The sequence below is a fragment of the Tenrec ecaudatus genome, chromosome 2 (assembly GCF_050624435.1).
Source record: "Tenrec ecaudatus isolate mTenEca1 chromosome 2, mTenEca1.hap1, whole genome shotgun sequence".
In the NCBI taxonomy this organism is placed as follows: domain Eukaryota; kingdom Metazoa; phylum Chordata; class Mammalia; order Afrosoricida; family Tenrecidae; genus Tenrec; species Tenrec ecaudatus.
This window is the reverse complement of record NC_134531.1, coordinates 138,212,960-138,226,399: the sequence shown is the minus strand read 5'-3', so window position 1 is coordinate 138,226,399 and position 13,440 is coordinate 138,212,960. Positions and strand designations below refer to the sequence as shown.

Genomic DNA, 13,440 nt, shown 5'->3' with positions numbered 1-13,440 from the left:
CCAGAAAAAAAATTTAATAAATGTGATTAAGAAGGAATGATAAAACCAAAAGCAGTTTCTCTGCAAAAAGAAATAATAATAGCCAAACTCCTGCAACACTGATCTGGAAAGAGGGTGTATCTAGTACAAGAATAAAAAGAAGACATAATTATCATAGATTCTTGCAGATTTTAAAATAATAATACTATAAACAACTTTATAGAATGTATATGAAAACTTAAACAAAAGGAACCATTTCCTAGAAAGATGGTTTGCCAAAACCAACTCAAGAAGAAATGGAAAACCCAAATAAACCTATCAGAGCAAGCGAATCAATAGTTAATCTACTCGCAAACACAACGCGAAAGAGCCCTGGACAGTTTCACAAGCAACTCTCGCTCACACAAAATGTTTCAGAAAGGTTCCAAAACGGGGGGGGGAGCTCCTCAATTTATTTTAAGATGCTAGTAGACCTTTGAAACAAAAGCCAACTGAGAACAGTAAAAGAAATAAAAATGATAGGCTAATTTCCTTTATAAGCAAGAGACAGACCAATTCTAAATAAAAGTGTCACGAGCCAGATTTTTTTAAGATAACGCTTTACAACCACCGAAGGTCTAGCGCAGTCACACACATACAAACTTTAATAAGTCTGCAAATATAATTCACTCACCAGCTCTCTGAAGAAGGAAAGCCTGTGCTTGCCTCCGCACACACAGAAACGGCCTGGAGTCCGTCGTAGTGTTGCGGGATAAATGAGGGCACCGGCAGAACTTGGTCGAGAGCCCAGAAAGAGACCTCCTTTCTTTATGCCTGCCACATCTCCTCCACAGGAGATACCATTTAAAAAGCTCAGGGTGAAAGAGGGACAATTCTATATGCAATACTGAGCCAATTAACTACTGATATCTTTTAAAGACAGAATCAAAGGGGTAAACACATTTTAGAACACATAGCAAGAATATCTTTAAAATTAAGGGCCATTTCTTGAACAAGCAACTAAAAACAAACTATAAAAGAAAAGTCAATGTGTCCGCCTTCTGGACCGAGAAGAATCTGTATTGGCACAGGGTTGTTGGTACACACAGGATGAGATTCAAGAACATTACACTTAAACATGAGTAGGTGCAGGCCTGGGGCCAGGGGCACAGGAAGGGGACTGGGAAGATGTGTAAGGTACAAGCGTTGGGAGAAACTATTACCATTCACATGTACTGTTAACACATGACTATGTTACCACTTGCTTCCCTAATGAATTACTTTAAATGTCCATACTTCAAAAGACACCACAATTCTAGGCAAGCTGCAGTCTGAGGCAAGTGGTGACAAATTATCAGTATCCAGAGAACATCAAGAAATTCTTAATAAGAAATAGACAACCCAATAAAAAGCAGGCAAAGATAGGAACATGCAATTCACAGCAACAAACCCTGAATGGCCAATAAGCAAATGAAAAGCTACTCAATCTCATTAATAATCAGGAAATGCAATTTAAATTTATGTTGCAATACAATTTCACCACCATATGAGTGGCAGTAATTAACAAGTCCAATAACACCCAGTTGATGAGCTCCTGGGGAAGAAAAGGGTCTCTTATCCACTTCTAGTGGAAGTGCAAATTGGCACCACCACTTTGAAGAGCAATTTGGCAAAATCTAATTAAGTTAAGGATGTGTAATACCCTGCAGACCAGCAATGCCACTTCTAGGTAGAGACTCTAAAGACACTCTAGTACATATGTAAAAAGAAACATTTAAGGAACGTTCACAGTAGTGCTGTTTGTAATGAAGAAAAATTAGAAACCACGAAGAACATAAATCGTGGTACACAGGCTAAGAGCCAGCCCATATACAACCCAAAACTCAAAACCAAACTCCCTGACATCGAGTCAATGCCAGCTCACAGCGATCCTATAGGACAGGGTAGAACTGTCCCTGTGTGTTTTGAGACTATAACTCTTCACGGGAGTAGAAAGCCCATCTTTCTCCTATAGAGCAACTGGTGGTTTTAAACTGCAGACCTTGTGGTCGGCAGTCTAACAGGTATCTACCATGCCACAGCCTATTGTATTAAAATCCAAGATACATACAATGGTTTGTGATTAACAAACAGGTGCTAGTTTACAACACATATCAAAAATTAATAGTATTATTAGTGTATTGTTATGTTAAAGGTGACAATGTGTCCAGAAATGTTGTAATATTTTTATACTTAGAAAGGTATACTCCTGTGATAGGTAGGTTTATTGTGCCAACCTGGCCAATAAGAACATGTGGGATTAATAAGGTCACAGTTTGATTGGAGGGCAAAGAGATAAATGGCTTGGCAAGGCCTGACCCTCCCTCTTTGGCTCTCTGGTGATCAGACCAGCTTGTGGCTGCTGTAGCTAGTTCTCTGCCTCAACTTGTGAGCTACACTACCTGTGGGACAGCCAACCTGTGGATCATGTCTCTAGAGCTTGAGGTTCCTTGGAGACCTTCTTCACCAACCTGCTGGTGTGAACATCACTTGAGCTTAACACTGGTGGATAGTATAAGTTCAATATCCCATCCAGCCTGCTTTTGCTAAGCGCCTGAGCTGCTGACTGTCGGTGACTCACCCTGCTGTTTGCTGCTTGTGGGCATACTGCCTGCATTGGCCAGGGGAAGACTTAGCTGTCTGCTTCCTTGACCTTGGACCCAGCAGCCCTCCTGAGTTGAAGGACTTCCAGTATATTAACTGTTCCACTAAAGTAAGTTGAACTGAGCCCTCTGTACTGCTGTGTGGACTAATTAGCTGTTGTAGTCCTTCCTGCTGCATATATATATATATATGAATATATGTGTTCATAAGTGTCCTGGTTTTGTTTCTCTAGAGAACTCTAACTCAACTCCATACCATAAAATTCAAATTATGTTGTTTTGTTTTTATTTTCCAAACTTTTTTTTGTTTTGTCTCTGTTATTGTTGAGTTGTCTACTCATGTAAGAGAAGCATGGGAAGCAAGCCCAAGGAGAGAGCAACAGGATGAATGTTCCAGAGGGCTTGGGGGGAGGAGGAGGAAGATGAAGGGAGCAATGAGCAAACAACACCATAAACAGGGGGGTAACAAGGAAATTAAAATCAACAACAACAAGGATGTAGAGAACCTGGGGGTGTTGGAGCAATAGCAATCTAGCTGGGAGAAATTACTAAGAGGCAGAAGTAGGGCAAGCGTGATGGTGGGGCAGGAGTAAAGTGAAAGGAAACAGAGGAAAGATCTAGGAAGCAAAGATACAGATAAAGGTTTAAGTGTAGGTATGTATATATGTTAATACATTAATTCATAAAAATAGAGGTATTGGTGCATGTACATATATTTATATGGCAATACACTGAGGTTGTGGGTGGACTTCAGGTCTCTGCTCATACCCTCCCTCAATGCAAGAACACTTTGTTCTAACAGCCTAGCAAGCTGTGATGATCACCCTCCTGGCATGATCACTAAAGACAAAGAGGGTGCATAAGCAAATGTGATGAAGAAAGTGGATGGTGCCTGGCTATCAAAAGATATAGCATGTGGGGTCTTAAAGGCTTGAAGCTAAACAAACCGCCATCTAGCAGAGAAGCAGCAAACCCACACAAAAGACACACACCAGCCTGTGTGATCATGAGGTATCAACGGGATCAGGTAACAGGCATCAGAAGACCCAAAACAAACAAGCATAAAAACATTGTTGAGGGAGAGGGGTGCGGGGAGGGAGGGTAAAAAATGAGGAGTTGATGCCAGGGACTTAAGTGGAGAGCAAATGTTTTGAGAATGACGAGGGCAATGTACAAGTGTGCTTTACATAATTGATATATGTATGGATTGTGATAGAGTTGTATAAGTCCCTAATAAAATGATTAAAAAGAAAAAATAAAAATAATACACATTAAAAAAAAACACATTGTTGAGAACGAGGGTGGGCTGGGAACAGAGACCCAAAACCCATGTGTATACAATAGGACATCCCCTTCACAGAAAGGTCACAAGGACGGGATGAGTCAACCAGGGTGCACTAATGAAATGCACAATATTCCTCTGGTTCCTTGAGGTTTCCTCACCCCCCACTACCATGATCCCAGTGCTGCCTTTCACTGCAGGCTGCACCAGAGCATGTGAACGGGTACAGATAAGACATAAGTGCTCACAACACATGGAATCCAGGAACAGGAATGGGAGGATCGATACCAGGAAGGCAGGAGTAGGGTGGGGAGAGGAGGTGAGGAAGGGGGAACTTATCGTGATGATCGACACATAGCTGCACCTCCCCCCAGAGGGACAAACAACAGAAACTGTGGGGGAAGGAAGACAGTGGTCAATGTAAGATATGAAAATAATACTTTATAATTTATCAAGGGGCCATAGGGGGCGCGGGGAGGGAGAGGAGCTAACACCAAGGGCTCAATAGAAAATAAATGTCTAGAAAATTATGATGGCAGCATATGTACAGATGTGCTTGATACAATTGATGTATGGATTGTTACAAGAGCTGTAAGCGCCCCCAGTAAAATGTTTAAAAAACAAATTTTTAAAAAACTCAAAACCCACTACCCTTACATTGATTCCCACTCAGAGACCCTGTAGAGGAGGGCTTTCAAAGCTACACATCTTTACAGGAGCAAATAGGCTCTTCTTTCTCCTGTGGAGCCTTGGTGGTTCTGAACTACCGAGCTTACAGTAATAGTCCAACACTGACAGCACCACGAGAGCTTCTAAAATACTTGTAGGAGAAGCTAGTCTTATCTTTCTGCCTCCTCGTACCTGGTGAGTTTGAACCACTGGCCTTGTGGTTCGTAGTGCAATGCGTAACAGAGTCACCAGGGTTCTATATCGAAGTGTTATATACTGCAAAAGACAGCTAACTGACACCAGATACAAACCATACCTAACTGTTCCAATCTATATACAAATTCAACATAAATTTAAAACAAGAACTCCTTCATAATCTGGGGGCTGCCTATGTTCACAGACCAGAATGCTAAATTAATGAATTAGAAGCAGACAAATCTCAAAACACAATAATCAGTTTTTTAAAGCAAATTACTTAAGAATAGTCACAATATGATACTGTCTATACAAATAGTTTGGGGACACAGGGTAGTCATAGGGAAGATGAGAAAACTGAATTCATTTCTTACATCAAACCTCAGAATAAATTTTGAACAGATATCAGATCTGAAAGCAAAGCATAAAATCATACAAAATCAGGGAGAAGAAAAAGTATGAGTGAATATTCAGTATACTATTTTTTAAGTGGAAAGACCTTTATTTACTATCTTAAAATGTAGAAGCAGTAAAGAAGAAACCATCAAATTTAGACCACAACAAAATCAAACACAAATGGAAAAGATTAATAGCTGATTTATAATTTTATTAGCCAATTATAATAAAATATCGTAAATCAAAAGGTTTCAGTCCAATATTGTGCCGTGGGGCAGTGCAAAGGACGAAACGTAACCAAAGGAGAGAGGAGCCAGTGTCAGGAACGGGAAGATGTGTTTCCGCAGCACCGTCCATTCTGCCCACACCATCCACACATGCAGGGCAATTACAGCCCCAACACCAAGAGAAGATGGCAAGCATTGCCTCAGGCAATTCTAAAACACATATGAAAACACCAAGATTTGAAAGTACTCGTTTCGAAAAAGGAGGGGAGGTTGTTGTTAATAGGCCTTTATAAGATACTTGAAAATTTATGCTACGGATGTAAGTGGGAGCTAGTCAGCCGAGATAGATGACCTCATTGTGATATCAGCCAGCATGGGGTGGAGGGCACGATTCAGTCAACAATGCTTCCCCAATGAAGAAAAAGAAAAAATGCTCTAAAAACGGACACTCCATGAACTTTCTGCTTTCTGAAAGACAACGTCTGTGTCCCCAAAACAGAGGAGCGTACACCCCTGTTGGGAACACAGAAGTGTAACTAAAGCTTATTTTACTTAAGCTACTTATAAAAATCCCCCTCACTAAATGCAGTTCGTCCAAAGCACTCTACTTAGCGCAGTCTCAGGAATGTTTACACATTGCTCAAAGACGTGCAGGTTGGCTGCAGCTGCGACCTTCCTCATAGTCACCTGACAGCCAATGATTAAAAGCTAGGCCCTGCTATCTCCGCTAGTCAACAAGAGCATCCTAAGACTGGCCTAGGATTTAAAGAACCTTATTGTTCAGTGTGCTTGTTCGTGGTCAATAGTTGTCTCCCTGAAACCTGAGTTAAACTAAAACTTCTACATGTGTCCCCTCAAAATGTAAATTCCAAAGTAAAAGGGTTATATTCTCTATGCGTTCGGATTTCAAACAGGACACCACAAAGCCAGCCTGGTCTACTTCAGTCTCCTCGCTGGTGTGCACCTTCTACGGCTCTATTTCTTCCTCTCACTGGAGTGAGGAAAGTGGTTAGGCCACGCCAGGGCAAAATGCCTGCATTTAACATGACCGAAGCCCTGCGCTGCGAACCTTCCCACACCGCACCCTACGTGTCTCTTCACTTTGATCCTTCTTGCTGTAAGACTACGAAAAATTATGAAGTCACCAGGTGAGTTCTGGAGGCTGTTCTAGCAGGCGTGTGGGTTAGACATGAGAGACATGAGTGAAGGCGTGTTCGGCAGGGTTCTCCAGAGAAACAAAACCAGGACCCTTATCATTCTATATAGAGATAGATAGATCTTAGATAGATAGATAGATAGATAGATAGATAGATAGATAGATAGATAGATAGATAGATAGATAGACAGACAGACAGACAGACAGACAGACAGACAGACAGACAGGCTCATGTCATGAGAATGACTATAAAGGCTAATTAGTCCACACAGCAGTACGGAGGGCTCAGTTCAACTCATTTTCGTGGGACAGTTAATATACTGGAAGTCCTTCAACTCACATGGGCTGCCAGATCCAAGATCGAGGAATTGGGCAATGGAGTCTTCCCCCAGGCAGGGCAGGCAGAGTCTGCCAGCAGGCAGCGGGCAGTGGGCAGCGGGCAGCGGGCAGCGGGCAGCAGGCAGCAGGGTGGGTCAACAACAGTCTGCTGTAGCTCAGAAGCTTAGTGAGGCAGGCCCTGATGGGATCTTGAACTCCAGCACTGCAGGATCCACCAGGCTCAGGTTCAAGTGATGTATGCACCAGCAGGGTGGGGAAGCAGGTCTCAAAGGAGCCTCAAACTCTAACTACAAGACCCATGGGTTGGGTTGGCCCACAAGTAGTATAGCACACAATTAAGCCAGAGGACTAGCGAAAGCAGCAGCATGCTGGTCTGATCGCCAAGGAACAAGAGATGGGGGTGGGCCTTGCAGAGCCATTTATCTCGTTGCCCTCCAATCAAGGTTAGACCTGATGAAACTCTGCCCACACGTTCCTAGTGGCCTACTTGGCATGATAAACCTAACTCTCACAGAAGGTCAGACATGTGAGGAGTTAGGCACCCTAAGCTAGTAGCATCCTGCAGGTATCATGGGACACCTCTAAAATGTGCAGCAGCAATTCAGAAGTGAGCGTGTCTTGGGGACTCTGATGCTCGCTGCTGGGTGCCTGAGGTCTTCAACAAACTTGGCAGTCTGAGAATTACTCCCTTGAACTTGTGAATGATCACCTAGCCCAGTGGTGCAGATCAGAGGAAGAAGTCCTGCATGGGCAGCTGGTGTTGGAACAAAAGTAGACCGACATGAAAAAGTAAGGGATTTTATTGGATTGTTTTCCTCACAATGATCAGTGAGGCTTATCCCGGGACTGCAAAAGTGGTTTGGGATAGTTATATAATTTCATGCCAACTTAAAGATATAAGAGCATAGGAGTAAAGTCTAGCCTGTCAATCAGATTACAGCCAGCGGTACCTCCTTGTAAGCATGACCTTCTCATAAGGAGGAGCCTGGGAACCTCCGTGTCTCTCTCTCTGTCTTCACTTCCTGTTGAAGAGCCAGGCTGGAGCTGCCAGAGCCCTGGAGATAACGTCCACCGCCACTGGATCCACAAGACTGCACCTACTGGCCAGTGATGTTCCTGCATTCTGTGTTGTTGCATGTGACTGAGTGAGTCTGAAAAGGGACTTATAGATTAGCATTGGACTTATGGACTTGAGCTGGACTTTGCTTGATATATAATTACTTCGTGATATCAAGCTCTCTCTTACACGTATATATGAGAGTTGGTGGATTTATTTCTCTAGGCAAGCCAACCTAACACATGGTTCAACATAAGTAAAACCAGGCAATGCCGTACACCACATCAATGGAACTAAGGAAAAGCCACATTATCATCTCAATTGATGCAGAAAAGGCATTTGACAAACTCCAATACTCTAGTATAATAAAAAAATTTTAATTAAAAATAACCTTCCCAAAAAAGCTAGGAATAGAAAGAAAATTTCTCATCATGAGAAAGGGCATTTACGAAAAACTGCCTAAGTAGCAGCCTAACAATGAAAACAAGGATGCCTCCTTTGACTACAGCTCTTCAACATGGCAGTGGGGCTTCTAGCCAGAGCAACCAGGCAATAAACAGAAATAAAAGGCACCCAGATTGTGTCGTGGTCACAAGCCGGGCTGCTCACTGCAAGGTCTGCAGCTTAAACCAGCAGTCACACTGTGCGAGAAGACAGAGCTTTCTACTCCTGTAAACCATCACAGTCTTGGAGACCCACAGGGGCAGCTCCAGCCTGTCCCACAGGGTCACTCTGAGTCGCCATCGACTCAATAGCAATGGGAAAGTGGGAAAAAGTGAAACTACCTTTATTCACAAATGACATGATTTTATTTATACACACACACACATACACACAATCCCAAACAATACATAGGAAAGCTATAAGAGCTAATCAATGAATTCAATAAAGTTTCAGAGTAAAGGATCAATATACAAAAATCAGTAATGTTCTCATGCACCAACAATGAACAGCCCAAAATAAGAAATTAACTATTCCACTTATAGCAGTATCTGAAAGAATGCGATACTTAGTAATAAATTTAACCAGGAAAGACTTGTACACTGAAAACTATAAAATTGGAAGAAATTAAAGACCTAAATGAATAGAAAGTCACCTTGAGCCCCCAACTCAGAAGAGTCGGTGCTGTTTAGCCATCACTACTACCCCCAAGTGGTTTCAGATTCACTGCAGCCACTATCGAAATTCCAAGGAGCCCTGGAGAGCAGTGGGCTAAATGTTGGGAAGCTAACCACAAGCTCAGCAGTTCAAACACGCCAGATACTCCCCAGGAAAAAGATGAGGCTCTCTGCTCCCATAAAGATTTATAGTCTCAGAAACCCTGCGCAGTAGTTCCACTGGGCCTCTGGGGGGTGGGGGGCATGAGTTGGAATCAACTCTACGGCAACGGGTTTGACAGGTTCTGTCAGAATTCCAACAGCCTATTTTGGAGAAACAGAAAAGGCTGATATTCACATTCATATGGAATCACAAGGAACCTTGAGCTGACAATACAATCTTGAAATCTTTCTGATTTCAAAACCTACAACAAAGCTACAATAATCAACACAGTGTGACACTGGCATCAAATTAGACCATGGAATAGAGCTGAGAGTCTAGAAATAAACCTAGACCATGGACTAGAGCTGAGAGTCTAGAAATAAACCTAGACCATGGAACAGAGCTGAGAGTCTAGAAATAAACCTAGACCATGGAACAGAGCTGAGAATCTAGAAATAAACCTTTCCATCCATGACCAGTTGATTTTTGGCAAGACTGTCAAGACTATCTTGCTAGAAAAAACGTCTCTTCAATAAATGGCTCTGCAAACAGTTTACAAAAATGACATTCAACTGGCTACATACACACACACACAGAGAGAGAGAGATGATCACTAGCTACTGGGGAGCAGCAAATCAAAAGACCGATGAGATATCACTTCACACTGATAATGATAGCCCAATTAAAAAATAAAAATATTCCAGTAAAAAATAACAATTGATGAAACTCCAAAGCACCTCATGACATGGATGGGCCTGTCAAACATCGTTAGGCTGAGCAAAGTCAGTCAATCACAAAAGGATAAATGTGTGAGACCATTCCTAAAAGGACAACCACCAAGACAAAGACAGGCGTGTGTTCTCAGGTCATGTGATGCTGTAGCCCAGTCTCCCAAGCCTGTGGAAGTGTCTGTCTCACGTTTGCAGTCCATACTAACACTCCCCTGTTGCACATCTAGAAGCCTCCTATTTGTGGGGAGAGGAACAGGACCAAAGAGTCATGATCACCTCAAATTAATGCACACTCCTATAACAGCAGTCAGTGGATTTCAATGCCAAATCACGACAAGAGGAGTCTGAGAAGGTGGCTTCACTTCTGTGCGGCTGGGCGGGAAGGGGGAGCGGAGACCAAGAAAGAGCTGCCTGCCCTTGGGAAAAATACTGACCCTTCCTTCTCTGGGCTCCCAATGGGAGACTCTGCCCAGTAGCATCTTGCTAACCATGCATTTCCTTTTCCGCCCCCATGACCCTTGGTAGTCTCTGTAGGTTTTGTACATTTTAGATTTTGTCCTCGAGGGTTACAGCATTCTTCATAGACCATGTCAGAATGATGTGATTTTGAAATCCCACAAAGGAAACCATATTTTTCCTTAAACGTGTTTGTTCCAGATAAAAGGAACTGAAACACTCCTCTGGACTTTGAGCTGAAACGCCCCAGTGTGAGAAGCAGCAGAGGCCCACCATCCCCAGGGCATGGATTTGTAAATCCATGAACTTTGGTTCAAACCTCACTCTGAGTTCGTCCAAGAGCTGACAACTCAAGACCACCATCCGCTTGTTACGTTCGTACTCCCTTTCTCTTCTGTGACGTCTCAGTCCCACAGACATTGTTCAGCTTTAGTGAACGCCCATTCTTAAAATGTTTGCCTTGAGTCGAAACCTTACTGCTTTCTGAAAGTGTGCGGTTAAGTTTATAACCTATAGAAGTGACCGCCCCGTGTAGTCTAGTCTAAAAAGCTTTTCTATGAGGGAGTTGTATAAACAGAACAAGGAAATACTGTGTGGTTTAAAATCAGGGTTGTGTCCTTTTACCATACTTAATCTGTATGCTGAGCAAAGAATTAGAGAGGCTGGATTATATGAATAATATGACATCAGAACTGAAGGAAGACTTATTAACAACCTGCCCTCCCCTCCCCTCGAAGAATTTATTTCAGAGGACAGCACTGCATCTGCAATTCCAGAAGAGGGACCTGTCCGATCAGAGCACACAGGAGCAAATGAAAGGGGAGGAGGAGAGAGTGGGGCACATCCCAGCCCACCAAACCTTGAGGACGATATTCCCACTCAAAAGAGCCAATACACAGAAAAGACCACATGGCCAGCCCCATTATGAGACACAACATCCCCCACTGACCCATAGCCTTACAGGGGACAACACTGGAGACACAATGAAGGAATTTCACCCGATCTGATCCCACCACATCCAGGTAAAATACTGAGGGCATGGAACAGAACAGAAAAACAAAGTCCCCAGGGAATCCTGAAAATAGACTTTGGGGCCAAGGCTTGGCACCCCAACAGACTCAACTGGAAAACACTCCTAAAGGCCAACAAACAATCCTTGAACTAACTACAAGCTTTTCTTTCTTGTTACTGTGTTTTCTTTTGTTTTGTTGTCATTGGCTTGTTATTGTTGTTGTTGTTTCATTTTATTTGTTGCTTGTTTTTGCTCTTTCTTGTTTTTGTGCACGTTATTATCTCCGCAGGTCTGTCTAAATAAAATAAGCTGGATGAACAATCTGGAGGAGAAAACAATGGGACCGACAGTTCCGGGGGAACATGGGAGAGGGGAAGGTGGGGGGAAAGGAAGAGGCGTTAATAAACCCAGGTACGACTAGGCGGCGGCGGCTAGCGTGGGGCGGCTTAGATGCGCCATGGCTTCGGTAGCGACGGCTCTCGCTGTGTTTGAGCCGCTCTAACCCCTCCCCCAGGACCGTCTCAGTCGGCTAGTCCGCGCTTCACGGTAACCATGTGCGACCGAAAGGCCGTGATCAAAAATGCCGACATGTCGGAGATGCAACAGGACTCGGTGGAGTGCGCGACTCAGGCGCTGGAGAAATACAACAGAGAAGGACATTACGCCCACATCAAGAAGGAGTTTGACAAGAAGTACAATCCCACTTGGCACTGCATTGTGGGCAGAAACTTTGGTAGTTATGTGACACATGAAACTAAGCACTTCATTTACTTCTACCTGGGCCAAGTGGCCATCCTTCTGTTCAAATCTGGTTAAAGCATGGATTGTGCCCACACACCCAGTGATCCATCCAAAACCAAGGACTGCCACCTAAATTCCAAATACCAGAGACTGGACTCTTCAGCCTTGCTAAGGGAACACCTCCACCTTTGAACCTTTTTGTGTTGTTTGGTACAGGACCTCCTCTGTACTCCTTTGTGGTTATAAAGCAATTAGCAAAACGGCTTACATTTGTATTTATTTTCTATTCCATACTTTGCCCTGCCTCATGTTTTTTTTTCTTTCCTCACAATTCATGCTTTTCCAAAAAAAATAATAAATCTGTTGGAGATGTGTGCAAAAACAAAAACAAAAAAAATAAACCCAGGTACAAGAGAACAACACGAGATCCAAATCAGTGGTGAGGAGGGTGTAGGTGGCCTAGTAGAGCGTGACCAAGGGTAATGTAACCAAGAGGAATTACTGAAACCCAAATGAAGGCTGAACATGATAGTGGGACAAGTGGAAAGTCAAAGGAAATAGAGGAAAGAGTTAGGCAGCAAAGGGCATTTATAGGGGTCTAAATAAAATCATGTACATATGTAAATCTATTTATATATGAGAAAGTAGAAATAGATCTATGTGCATAATGCATAGATTTAGTATTAAAGTGGCAGATGGACATTGGTCCTCCATTCAAGTACTCCCTCAGTGCAAGAATACTTTCTTCTATTAATTTGGCATTCCACGATGCTCACCTTCCCGACACAATTGCTGAAGACAAAGCGAGTACATAAGCAAATGTGGTGAAGAAAGTTGACGGTGCCCAGCTAGGGTCTTAAAGGCTTGAAGGTAAACAAGCAGCCATCTAGCTCAGAAGCAACAAAGCCCACATGGAAAAAGCACACCAGCCTGTGCAATCATGAGGTGTTAAAGGGATCAGGTATCAGGCATCAGAACAAACAGTCATATCATTGTGAATGAGGGGGAGTGTGGAGTGGAAACCCAAAGCCCATCTGTAGACATTTGGACATCCCCTCATTGAAGGGCCGCAGGGAGGAGACAAGCAAGTCAGGATGCAGTATAGCAACAATGAAACATACAAATTTTCTCTAGTTCCTAAATGCTTCCTTACCCGCCCCGCCCCCACTATCATGATCCCAATTCTACCTCACAAATCTGGCTAGACGAGAGGATGTACACCGTACAGATAGGAACTGGAAATACAGAGAATCCAGGGCAGATGATCCCTTCAGGACCAGTGATGAGAGTGGTGATACCAGGAGGGTGGAGGAAAGGTG

At 43.2% G+C, this 13,440-nt stretch overlaps 1 pseudogene; it reads left to right on the top strand.

Moving 5' to 3' along the window:
- Nucleotides 1-11,910: 11,910 nt before the first annotated feature.
- Nucleotides 11,911-12,468, top strand: LOC142440995 (dynein light chain 1, cytoplasmic pseudogene; annotated as a pseudogene).
- Nucleotides 12,469-13,440: the final 972 nt, after the last annotated feature.